Source organism: Pan troglodytes, chromosome 9, assembly GCF_028858775.2.
Source record: "Pan troglodytes isolate AG18354 chromosome 9, NHGRI_mPanTro3-v2.0_pri, whole genome shotgun sequence".
NCBI classification, from domain to species: Eukaryota; Metazoa; Chordata; class Mammalia; order Primates; family Hominidae; genus Pan; species Pan troglodytes.
This window is the reverse complement of record NC_072407.2, coordinates 62,703,318-62,715,669: the sequence shown is the minus strand read 5'-3', so window position 1 is coordinate 62,715,669 and position 12,352 is coordinate 62,703,318. Positions and strand designations below refer to the sequence as shown.

General features: G+C 37.5%; 1 long non-coding RNA gene across 1 annotated transcript in view; it reads left to right on the top strand.

Annotated features, from left to right (window-relative positions):
* LOC107967096 (uncharacterized) overlaps positions 1-7,395 on the top strand; it is an 88,871-nt gene extending 81,476 nt beyond the window's left edge. Inside the window, exon 5 of the long non-coding RNA XR_008538044.2 lies at positions 5,178-7,395. This is a non-coding gene — a long non-coding RNA (uncharacterized LOC107967096). The remainder of the gene's footprint in view (positions 1-5,177) is intronic.
* Positions 7,396-12,352: the final 4,957 nt, after the last annotated feature.

Here is a 12,352-nt window from a genome sequence, read left to right as displayed (position 1 = left end):
ATGTAGGATGAACAAGTCTAGAGATCTAAGGTACACTATGAGGATGGTAAGTAATAAAATTGTAATGTATATGGAATTCATGCGAAATGAATAGATTTTGCTTCTCTTGCCACAAAAACAAAAACGAAAAAACGGGTAACTGAGATGATGGGTTTGTTAATTTGCTTCACTACAGAGGCTTTTTGCTGTCTATATGTATCTCATAACATCAAATTGTATATTTAAATATATACAATAAAATTTATTTATGAAAAAGAAAAAAGTGCATTCTAGAAAGATTAATTTTCCATTTTTGGACCTCTTCTGAATTTTATATTCCATCAAAAAAATATAAAATTCATACGGTGATTGGTAATAACTTATTGCAGATGTGGAATATCAAAATCATCAACCACTTTCTTGCTAGTTGTTAAATGCTCTTTTTCTAAGCTTTTAATGTTTGTTTTTGCCCTTTAATCTTACCTGCAGTTTTTCTTTGCATAGAGTTATTATAATCATTAAATTATGAAAGATATCACACAAATAAGTGGTTCTGGTCATAGGCACATCTTTGAAAAGTTGAGATCAAACAGGCTTCTTGTCTTGATGAAACGCAAACAGTTCACTACCTATTTCAAATGTTTTCAGCAGAGCTTTTCCAATGGAATAATTGGTTATAAAGAATGTTTAAATTTTCTCAATTTTTCAATATATTTTATTGAGTTAGAGTTGACAAACCAACCTTAGCATATTACGTGTTGTAATGTGGTCCTATAGAGCATGACCAATATGAAGCTCATACCACATACAACTTGTATAAGCTGCATGCATGATGGTCTATACCCTGTTCAATGAGACGGAAGTCACTACTTGCTACTACATACTCCTCTCCATACTTGGTCTCAGCCAGAAGGCCGAGAAGCGATGCAAGCTTTATTCTCATTTTCTGTATTTATATTTTCATGAAATGGCAAGGAAGGAAGGAAAAAAGAAAAAAAGAAAGTAGTCTAGCATTGGTCTGTGGTCAACGGTTTGGGTAACACCAACCTGTCAACCATTATGACTCCATGTTTGCCAGACGGGCTCTATCTGGCAGCTAGAGGTACAGGGAGTCAGGTCTAGTCTTCTGGGAAGGGGAATGGTGAGAGCTAGGTCACTCAGGCTGAAAGGGTCAGTGAAAGAACCGAGGCCCAGTGGTATAAACAGGGTCAGAATAAAGATAAGAAGAGGAGAGTTAGCATGCTTAGGGCTCCTGGAAAATGTATAGAAATAAATTCTAAACCTCAGTCACTGGTGGGTAGAGAATGGTAGTACATTCAATATCAGGTTAGGATTGATTTAGACATAATATCATGTGCCATTTAATGGGTACTGTTTGGCTTTGCATAAACCTTTATTTAATTCTTCCGACAATGCCATAATAGATTTAACTGCCATTTTACACACAGGAAACTAAGTCGTAGCATGGCGAGCAATATGATTAAGGTCATGTAGTTAGAAAGTGGTAGAGAGTCTGTCCAGGTGTGTCTGAGTCCAAACTCTTTACTTTTTCTACTAAAGCAGGGCACCTTCAGCGACTGGGAGCCTGACTGAGTCTCTAGGTAAACTTGAGCCAATCAGGGAGAGTGAAGTGAGACAGAGGCAGAGTGCACTTATGAATTAATGACTGGCTGGGGCTTCCACAGCATGGCTTTTCAAAAGGCTTGAAACTCACATGTGTGCAGTATCTGAGCCTCAGTAGTGGCCTCAAGCGGCAAGTGTGGTACGGTACAGAGGAGCGATGGTGACATGATGGTGACAGATTTCACCACCAGGTGTCCTTCATGGTTAATCTTTGCTTTAAAAAAAATTCTTGTTTTGAACAGTTATTCTTTTATTCTCCTTTTTCTGATATAACTAGACGTTGACTCAGAACCTGGGAAAGGCAAGGAGACATATCTCTCTGCTTCTCTCCTAACACTGTGCAACCTCAGAAAATGACAAGTGGTTGGAAATCTTACAACAATACTTATACAGTATGCCCATTTGGGTCAAGTATTTTGAATCTAGAGAAAGTATTTATCTACTAAAGACCTTGAATTTCACTAGTTAGGGATTAATTGGTTCTGTGACTGTGGTTTAAATTAGAAAGCAATAAAAGAATAGAGTACATTTTGAAATTCACCAAATACTTACTGTAGGCACTATTCTAGGCTCTAATAAGTGAATATGGTAGAAAATGCTTATCACATTCTTAGCTTCTGTATCCTTTAGGTACTCTGCTTAGTACTATTCTATCTGCAAGTTTCAATTGGGTGTACAAGCCAGGTTTCCTAGGAATAGACTCCTATCATCAGAGCCTTCCAAGTTCATGGATGGTCCAAAGATCTGGCATAAATTTAGGGTGGAAGGGTAAAGCCTACAGACATTGTTAGATTCTTATATCTTGTTCATGCTAGGGTTTAGGGTGTCTCTAAAATATTAATGTCTTTAATTTCACAGATAAGAATCCATTTCTAGTAATGCTATGTCATAAGCCACTCATATTTTTAAAAATTGGACATGTGTTATTCTAATTAGAAAAGGGTCTGATATCAATACCACTGATTGCCTCTGAAGAATGGAATTTGTGATTAGAGTGCCAGTTAATCATCACCATTCCTAATTAAAGTGGAAGCAACATAGGTTTCTATTATAGCTTAATGCAACTAAAAAGCAATCAATACTACACCATCTACACTGAAGTATGTGAACTACAGATATTGTAACACTAGTCCTTACCCTCAGATGTTCAGATTCAATGGACCTCAAACAGGATCCAGAATTCTGCTTTTTAATATTCATGACCAATTGAAGGAAGGCCTCCCTCTGTGTTTTGAGAATCACTGGATTATTCTGGTAGAAGAACTATAGGAGGCTAGAAGAAAATGAAAGGTTGTAAGCTAAGCCAACTATATACCCATTCAACGGACTACTCAAAAACAAAAAGTAATAAACTATTGATACAGGAACTGAAGGATCTCAAGGGCGTTGTGTTAAGTGAAAAAAAGCCGACCTGAAAAGATTACATTCTCTATGATTCCATCTATAGAATATTCTTAAGATGACAGAGTATATGATGATGAACAGACCAGTGGTTGCCAGGGATTAGGGATGGGGTAGGACTGTAAAGGGGTGACACAAGGGAGTTTCTTTTTGGTGATGGAAACGATCTATACTCTCAAGTGTTTGGCGGATGGTGGAACTGTTCTAAAATCCAGTTATGGTAGTGGTTACAAAAATCTCTACATTTGATGAATAAACTGTATATACACACACAAAGCATAGTGAGTGCATTTAAAAACTAGTGACATTCAAATAAGTTCTGAGGTTCAGTTAGTGGTGTTATACAAATGTCAGTTTCCTGGTTTAGGCAGTTATACTATGGTTATATACAATGTGCACACGAGGGAAGCTGGCAGAAGTGTACCTAGGAGCTCCTTGTAGTATTTCAGCAACTTGCATGTGAATGTAACATTATTTCAAAATCAAAAGTAAAAAAAAAAATCAACAATAACAAGCCTATGTTGAAGTTGCCAAGGTAGTAAGGATTAAAGATAGGTCTAAAAAGACAAACGGGGAAGGTAAAACCCATGGAGGTTAAGAATATGATAGGATCTAATACAGAACAGATGCCTGTTCTCTCTCTTCCTGTTTGTGATCTCGGGCAAATTAGTTAACCTCTCTGTGCTTTAGTCAACTTGTCTTTGAATTTGAGAAATAACAGTATCTATGCCAAAGGGTTATTATGAAGCTGAAGTGAGATATGTGTACGGAATACTTTTATTAATGTTTGATACGTAGGGAGGACTCCAAAACATGTCATTGTTTTGTTAGCAATATGGAGAAAGAATCATCAAGACTTAGGTTAAAGTAAATGTGGGGACCAGAGGCAAGTGAAGGATCCTGGAGGAGAGGACAGAATCGTCACAGGTACACTTGGTGCAGGTAGCTGTTTGGAGAAGGAGAGTTGCCTTTTGTGTGGAATACACAAATGGGGCTCACCTGTTGGCTTTTGGGGACAAGGTATTAGCAAAATATAGAAAAGAGAATTAACTAAAAATAGTGAATTGCACTACCTCCTCCTTCTCAAAACATCCGAGCCAACAGGATGAAAGCTGAAGTGCTTAGAGCTGATTTCTGGAATACTGCCAAATGAAAAATTGTATATATTTATGGTGTACAACATGCTGTTTTGATATATGTACACCTTGTGGAATGATTAAATCCAGCTAATTAACACATCCATCACCACACATACTTATCATTTGAAGGAAAGTAAAGTTGTGTAGAAGATAAGGCACATATTTACTTTTGTTCTAACTTGAGTGCTTTACAGAGGTAGTGCTGCTAATGGAAATTGTGTTGATGATTTCACTAAGTTCTTAAAGAACAAAGTCTAACATAGTTATTCAAAGAGAATTGAATGAGCAGGGACTGGGGATGCTGAGGTGAGTAAAAAATGGTTATTACCTTCAAGAAGCTTATATCCTAATGACAGAGTCAGACCCAGTGAAATACACAGTTATTATGAAATCCACTCAGGCCATGAGAGAAGAATTTACAGTGGTTGGTGAGGAAAGGCTTTGCAGAAGAGGTCATCCTTGAACCTGCCTTTGAGCAAGTCTTTCTCTGAGTTGGGAGGGTCTGTGGGGTCTCTGGGGCTAAGAAGCAATCTTTGGTTTAAAAGTAGCAGCATGAGAATTTAATTTTGGCCAATACGGGGGCTAATTGTGGTCTTGTCATACTCACTCATAGACTCTTCCTCAGATCTGGAAATTCCCATGCATTGGAAAGGGTGAGAGTCCTGGTCCCTTATTTAATGGTCACCTTTTATAAGTATCCCCTGGACTTGAGAGGATAGGGTGAAGAAATGGAGTTCCTCCATCCTCATATTAGGGAACAGAGGGGAGGGTGTTTGGGGAACGCAGGACTGGCCAGCCCTGATCTCTATCATCAGATGCACACCCTGTTCACTTCCTCTTCCTGTCATGAGTTTCTGCTTTCTGGAGTAAAACGTGAAGGAGGTACAGTCTGGGCCTAGCCTCTTGGGGGCCAAGTTTGATCCTCCCTGATCCTTCTATGATTTTACTGGATACCTCCAAACACACCTTAGCTTTTGCATTATTAATGAAAGATCCTGTTGGTGGGTACTGTCATAAAATGTTTTTGTTTTTCAGAAAAGCAAAGTGAAAGATCTGTAAAAAACGATGTTTGCCAAGTGTTGGAAGGTAGAATATTTCAGAATGAAGCACCATCATCTAAGTGTGAAGAACATAGAGCTAAACAAAGATGCTGCCTCTTAGAGATGTTCTATTCCAGGCCTCTGCTTTCCATCTGAGAGTGAATATTCAAATCTAAACTATTTTATTAATATTATTCTTTAAATATCTCTGCCAGAATTTCCATCAAAAGTCAGTCATATATCTGAGTAGTTCATTGAATCTATCACATAATTGTTGTTAAGATGTGCCATTATTTTATACAACACCAAGAAAGAAAATTCAGCCACTTAACCTATGATACTGTAAGATCTCAAAGATGTTAAACAGTGGAAAAAAGTAAAGAGTTAATGTAATATGTTATGTCTTTAGATGGAAGATAGAGAGATTTTCCTTTTTAGTCCTAAGACAGTAGGAGAAATAATGAATATTTTATAATTAGGCTGAAGTTTGAATTCCAGTTCCTCTATTGTGTGACCTTAGGAAGTGATGTTTCTTTAAACTCTATTTCTTCCTCTGTAAAATGGGATTATACCCACCTTCGTTGGGTTGAGGTGAGGAATACATGATTTACTGGATGTAATGCTTCTACCCTAATCCCTGTCCCATGGTGTACATTTAAAAGAAAATTAGTTTTCCTTCTCCTTATTTTAAACCAATGTAATTCTCGTAATAATTTAAGTCAAGTTTCTCCTGTTTCAGTCCTCTAAAGCATAGGCATAGTTCTAAATTAAGATGCCTCATAAGGAGGAGTCTTAGTTATAGTAGAGCATTGCTCTTTCTCACCATCTCTGTCTCCTTACTTTGTCCTCCTTTATTTCTTGCTGGTTAAAATGTAGACTTCAATGATTAATTCCCTGTATTGCTTTGCACATAGACACAAACATTCCTTGCTTATTGAATAGTCATACATGAACACCAAAAGGAGCAACTCTCATTTTCGCCTATTATGCAAAGTGCCTTCTTCCTAGATAATGCTATAGAATGTTGTTAAATATTGCCTCTCCAATTTCTGTAAGATTTTAATCATACCCTCTTTAATTCATTGGATCTCTTCTGTCGCCAACTGCCTTGTTTATTAAATTATCTCCTCAAAAGGATTCTTTTAATTCATTTCTTCAGTTTGAAACTTTTGTGCATCAAAGGATACTGTAAATAAAATGCAAATACAATCCACAGAAGGGGAGAAATATTTGCAAATCATATATCTGATAAGGGTTTAGTATTTAGAATACAGAAAGAAAGCTTACACCTCAACAATCAGAAGATAATCCAATTAAAATTTGGCAAAAGATTTGCATATATATTTCTCCAAAGAAAATACACATATGGCCAATCAGTATGTGCATGACAGGCATCTGAAAAGATATTCAATATCATTAGACTCTAGCGAAATGCAGATCACCGCAATGAGATACTGCTTCACATTCACAAAGACGGCTATCATCAAAAAGAAAGTAACAAGTGTTGGTGAGGATTTAGAGAATTACAGCCCTCATAATTTGCTGGTGGGGACGTAAAATGGTGTGGTTGCTTTGAAAAGTTGTTTTGCAATTCCTCAAAAAGCTAAATACAAAGTTACCATATGACCTAGCAAGTCGACTACTAGGTATATACCCAAGAGAACTGAAAATATATGCTCGCACAGAAACTTATATACAAATGTTCATAGCCATAATAACCAAACAGTGGGAACAACTCACATGTCTATTAACTGATGAATGGATACAGAAAATGTGGTATATGCATACACTGAAACATTATTCATTCATCAGAAAGAATGAAGTACATGCCACGAAATGGATGAACCTTGAAAACATCATGTTAAGTGCAAAAATCCAGATAGAAAAGGCCATATATGTGTGTTACTCCATTCATATGAAATGTCCAGAATAGACAAATTCATAGAAATGGAAAGTAGATTAGTGGTTGCCAGAGACTGGGGGAAGGAGAAAACGCGGAGTGACTGCTAATGAGTCTAGGTTTCATTTAGGGGTGGTGAAAATATTCTAGAATTATATAGTGGTGATGGTTGTACAACTTCCTAATATATTTAAAAACAAAGGGGTAATTTTTCAGATTTTATGAATACCTAATAGTTGTACATGTTTATGGCATATATGTGATATTTTAGTACAAGCATACAATGTGTAATGATTAAATCTGGGTAATTAGGATATCCATCATCTTAAATATTTATAATTTCTTTATTTTGGGAATGTTCCAAATCTACTCTTCCAGCTATTTTGTAATATACAGTAAATTATTAGCTCTAGTCACCCTATTGAACACTAGCACTTATTTCTTCTATATAACTATATTTTTGTACCCACTGACCAGCTCCTCTTTATCCCTCCCTCCTCACTACCCTTCCCAGCCTCTGTTAACCACCATTCTATTCACTATCTCCATGAGATCATTTTTTTAGCACCCTCATATTGGTGAGAACATGTGACATTTGTCTTTCTGTGTATGGCTTATTCCGTTTACCATAATGTCCTCCAGTTCCGTCCATATTGTAGCAAATGGCATGATTTCATTAATTTTTATGGTGGAATAATATTCCTATATATATTATGTATATCCCATTTTCTTTATCCATCCATCTGTTCATGGACACTTGAGTTGATACTATATCTTGGTTACTGTGAATAGTGCTGCAATAAACATGACAGTGCAGGTCTCTTTTCAATATTCTGATTTCCTTTCTTTTGGATATATACCTAGCAGTCAGATTGCTGGATTAAAGCTTTTGACAACAAAGAAAATAATCAATAAAATAAAATAAAATAAAGAGACCTACAGCATGGGAGAAAGTATTTGCAAACCATTCAACTGACGGAGGATTAATTAACAGAAATGTATACGGAACTCAAACAACTCAATACAAAAAAAATCTGATTTAAAATGGGCAAAATAGACATTTCTCAAAAGAAGGCATACAAATGGCAACAGGTATATGAAAAAATGTTCAACATCACTAGTCATGAGAGAAATGCAAATCAAAACTGCAATGAGATATCATCTCACCCCAGTTAAAATAGCTGTTATCAAAGAAAGAAACTAAATGCTGGAGGGGATGTGGAGAGCAGGAAACACTTGCTCACTGTTGGTGGGAATGTAAATGGGTACAGCCACCATGGAAAACAGTATGGGAGCTTCTTCAAAAACCTCCTTAAAAAATTAAAAGAGTAAATTTTATGGTGTGTGAAACAAATCTCAATACAAATAATTTTACAAGATAACCAGTGATATAAGTCAGCCCAGAAGAGCTAAATAATGGTATAATGTCCTGGTGCATAGGACAAAATAATTGCTCAATAATATAGCACAGGTGGGAGCTCAATAAAATTGGAGTATTAGAAGAAAACCTCATGGAGTAGGAAGGATTTGAGATGAATCTTAGAGAATAGGTAGAACTTAGTAAGAGAGAAAAAAGAGAAGACTATTCCATGTAGGGGAACAATATCTAAACAGGAGGAAAACAGAAACATTCTATTTGTGTTCAGGAGCAATAATTGAATAACCAGGCTGGACTGTGGCTAAATTAGGATGTAATGAGAAGGCAGTAGAGAAAAGTTAAAACAATACTATGCAGGATCTTATATGTCCATGGCATCTGGACTTTAATTGGTAAGCACTGGAGAATCATTCAAGATGTCTAAGTAGGGATGTAACAATTCCAATTAATCGTTTATAAAAGAAGTGAAACAGCAGGAGCAAATGAGAAACTAGGCCTAAAGTGAAGACTAGAAAGAAGAGGAGAGTTGGATTTTAGAGACATTTTAGAGTAGACAAAACTTAAAGTACATGAGGAACTTCATTAGATACAAAGAGTGAAAAAGGAATAAATCAAATACATCTCTCAGCTGTGAGTGTGGATGATGGGGGAGGATGCGAAGGGAGAGAGACAGGAAGCTAAAAAGGAGGTGCATGGAAATTAGACCGCGGGCTCAGACTGGACCAGCTCTATAGTTTTACATTGCAGATAGGAGATCATTATGAAATAATTTGCAAATACCCGGACATGCAGGCTTGGAAATCAGATGAGTAAACAGGATTGAAAATGCAATTACATGAATTAGTTACCTAAAATTGATAGACTGAGTTATGGGAATGGATGAGAGTTTTTGGGGGAAGGTAACACTTTGTAAGGAATGTGCACATTTGGTTGTCAGAAAAAATGAAACTAGTGAAGACGAAATTGTGTATGTCTAAGAAAGTAGGAGAGAGAGTGAAGAGTGTCCCATCTTGGAAGCTAAGGAAGGGCATGTGTCTCAAAAGGCAAGGAGGCAAAAGGGCAGTGTTGTTAAATCTCACAGAATGAGAATTGAGTAGAATCCACTGGATTCAACAATTAAGAAGTCATTGGCAGCATTTGGGGAAACAATTCTAGAAAAGTATTAGAGAGAAAAGACAGACTGTAATTCACTGAAAAATGAACGTGATATGAAAACATTCAAACCTGAAAGCAGACTCTGCTTTTGAGTTGTTTGGTTGTGAAGGACAGGAGAGAGAGAATTCAATGGTTTGCACGAGCATCTAGGCAAGCAATTACCTCAGAATGGTGGAAGGCCTAGAGCCTACAGACACAGCTAGATAAAAGGGCTACATTCAGTCAGCAAATTCAACAAATTCAGCTTTCCATGTGCTTGGTACTAAGTGCTGTGTATATAGGAGTAAACAACATAGACAAGAATTCCTGCCTTTGTGAAGTGTAGAGAATTTAGATGAATTAGTCTCCATCTCACTAGTGAGTAGTCAAGAGGATGGTGCAGGTGTAGTTTAGACACTTCTATTCACTTAGAGCTAAAGTTCAGTCATATCACTTATAATAACTCATTGACAATTGGGTGTTGTAAAATGTTCTTCAAAGCAATTCTTGCTCGTCTTTGATGGAAACAACCACAACAGCCAATACAGTAGCAACAAATCTCTGAGGTGCAGCATCAATGACGAGAACGATACTGCTCCATGAACCAGGTGAGATCAAGGAAACGAGAAGTCCCCAGCCCTAAAGCATCAGAAAGCTCTCATTGCGTAAATAGCTCTGGCACCATTTTTCATCAGCTTCTGCAGTAACAGATTTGCCCAGAGATGTATCCACAACTTTCTGTACTTTTATCTTTATAGGAAATGAAACTTGTTGAAGTTACGCTTTTGCGTTTTGCAGGAAACAGCTGCAGTAAATCAGAATTGATGACAGGAACAATGCATCACGAGATGACAGAAAACTTTATTAAGACATTGAATGCGACACACAATTTTTCTTCTTTTAAATTTGAATTAGGTGCTTGTCAAAAAAAAAAAAAAGCTAAGATCCATCTAGGATATACTATTTTGCAGGCCTTTTGTTTGCCAGTGTGGAACTGCAAGAGATTCTCTTAAAGACTTTTTCTTTCCTGAGTTCTCTTGAAAATGTTTAATTAGCAAAGCTCTGAGAAAGACAAATTCAAAAAAAGGCTCTCATTGAACGGGACAAAATGGAGTAGAGTTCAGCAGAATTGAGTTTTCCGCAGGCGTTTAGCATTCTAACCTAGGATGCATGCTATTTTTAAAATCACTAGTTTTCACGGCAGCTGTACTGATAAAAGAAAAACTTCAGCCAAATTAAATTTAAAGGCGTTTAATTGAGCAATGAATGATGCGCGAATCGGGCAGCCCCTCGAGCCAGAGGCTCAGAGACTCCAGCACAGTCACGTGGTGGAAGAAGATTTATGAACAGAAAAGGAAAAGTGATGTACAGAAAAGGAAATAAGGTAGAGAAACAGTTGGATTGGTTACAGGTTGACATTACCTTATTTGATCACGGTTCGAACAGTTGACTACATTTGATTGATCAAAACTTAGTGACTGGCACAAGGGTAGGCTACTGTCTGTTTACACCTCCACTTGTTATAGTTCACGATGTAAAGAAAAACTTTTAGGCCACCCTTAAAATACGTAGGGAGGCGGGCAGGGCACAGTGGCTCACGCCTGTAATTCCAGCACTTTGGGAGGCGAGGCGGGCAGATCACGAGGTCAGGAGATCGAGACCATCCTGGCTGTACTAAAAATACAAAAAATTAGCCGGGCGTGGTGGTGGGCGCCTGTAGTCCCAGCTACTCGGGAGGCTGAGGCAGGAGAATGGCGTGAACCCAGGAGATGGAGCTTGCAGTGAGCCGAGATCGTGCCACTGCACTCCAGCCTGGGTGACAGGGCGGGATTCCGTCTCAAAAAAAAAAAAAAAAAAAAGTAAGGAGGCAGCTTTAGGCTAGACTTGATTTAATTGGAATTATCTGGGGACCTTTTAAAAATCCCAATGCCTAATGCTAGCCCAGAGATTTTTTTTTTATAGTTTATTTTATTTTATTTTTTATTATTATACTTTAAATTTTAGGGTACATGTGCACAATGTGCAGGTTAGTTACATATGCATACATGTGCCATGCTGGTGTGCTGCACCCATTAACTCGTCATTTAGCATTAGGTATATCTCCTAATGCTATCCCTCCGCCCTCCCCCCACCCCACAACAGTCCCCAGAGTGTGTTGTTCCCCTTCCTGTGTCCATGTGTTCTCATTGTTCAATTCCCACCTATGAGTGAGAACATGCAGTGTTTGGTTTTTTGTTCTTGCGATAGTTTACTGAGAATGATGATTTCCAATTTCATCCATGTCCCTAGAAAGGACATGAACTCATCATTTTTTATGGCTGCATAGTATTCCATGGTGTATATGTGCCACATTTTCTTAATCCAGTCTATCATTGTTGGACATTTGGCTTGGTTCCAAGTCTTTGCTATTGTGAATAGTGCCGCAATAAACATACGTGTGCATGTGTCTTTATAGCAGCATGATTTATAATCCTTTGGGTATATAGCCAGTAATGGGATGGCTGGGTCAAATGGTATTTCCAGTTCTAGATCCCTGAGGAATCGCCACACTGACTTCCACAATGGTTAAACTAGTTTACAGTCCCACCAACAGTGTAAAAGTGTTCCTATTTCTCCACATCCTCTCCAGCACCTGTTGTTTCCTGACTTTTTAATGATTGCCATTCTAACTGGTGTGAGATGGTATCTCATTATGGTTTTGATTTGCATTTCTCTGATGGCCAGTGATGGTGAGCATTTTTTCATGTGTCTGTTGGCT